Consider the following 1,160-nt stretch of genomic DNA (forward strand, 5'->3'; position numbering starts at 1 on the left):
CCTTTTTTCTCCCCAGTTGTATCCAGCCAATTACCCCGCTCTTCAGAGCCGTCCCGATTGCTGCTCCACCCCCTCTGCCGATCCGGGGAGGGCTGCAGACTACCACATGCTTCCTCTGATACACGTGGAGTCGCCAGCCGCTTCTTTTCACCTGACAGTTAGGAGGAGTTTCACCAAGGAGATGTAGCACATGGGAGGATCACGCTATTCCCTCCAGTTCCCTCCTCCCCACTGAACAGGCGCCCCTACCAACCAGAGGAGGTGCTAGTGCAGCGACCAGGACACATATCCATGGCCAATTGTGTCTGTAGGGACGCCCGACCAAGCCAGAGGTAACACGGGGATTCGAACCGACGATGCCCGTGTACGTAGGCAATGGAATAGACCACCACGCTACCTGGACACCCCATCCTTTTTTCTTTCTTTTTTTTTTAAAGCTAAGTAATGTTGTTTTCACAGTTTAAAGTTCTTGAACTGAACTCACAAGCCAACTGGAAAATCCAGAACGGTCACATTCAAGACGGGAACCTACCTTAATTTTGCCGTTGGGCTGCAGCAGCTCAGTGACAGACACCTTGTCTTGCTGCAGTCGCCTCTTCACCAGCTTGGAGCAGCACACGTTGACTGCGCCTTGCACGTGAGAGGCATTGTACTCGGAGAACGTCCTGCTGTCGATCACCAGCAAGCGGCCCGTGCCTCTCTGGATCAGGCCTGCCAGGCGCTTGATGTCCATGGCGCTCCGCTTACTCGGGCCTTTCTCCCCTGCCATGGTGTCAAGGGGTTGCTACAAGGTCACTGTGGGTTCAGCGGCTACCAGAGGTAGTAGCGGGGTAAGAGATGAAGGGGGGGATGATAAGAAATGAAAGGGTGAAGCACGGGATCAGTGGAGGAGAGGAAAGGAGGAGGAGGAAGAAGAGGAGCAGGAGGATTGGTCAGTGGATGATGGCTGCCATTGGAGCAGGTGTCAGGAGATCCATGGTGCCTGCAGACAGAGAAGAGGAAACCAAATGAAAAGAAGGAAAAAAAAGCTGGGAGTCTTTTTTTCAAACTGCACAACTCTAATGAGGTTCAAACACCACCGTGTTAAACGATAGTCTTCTAACACAAAGAGCTAAATGCAATGGCTTCATTGCTATTATTGGCAAGCGGTGACATTCAAA

The sequence above is a fragment of the Lampris incognitus genome, chromosome 6 (assembly GCF_029633865.1).
Source record: "Lampris incognitus isolate fLamInc1 chromosome 6, fLamInc1.hap2, whole genome shotgun sequence".
Classification (NCBI taxonomy): Eukaryota; Metazoa; Chordata; class Actinopteri; order Lampriformes; family Lampridae; genus Lampris; species Lampris incognitus.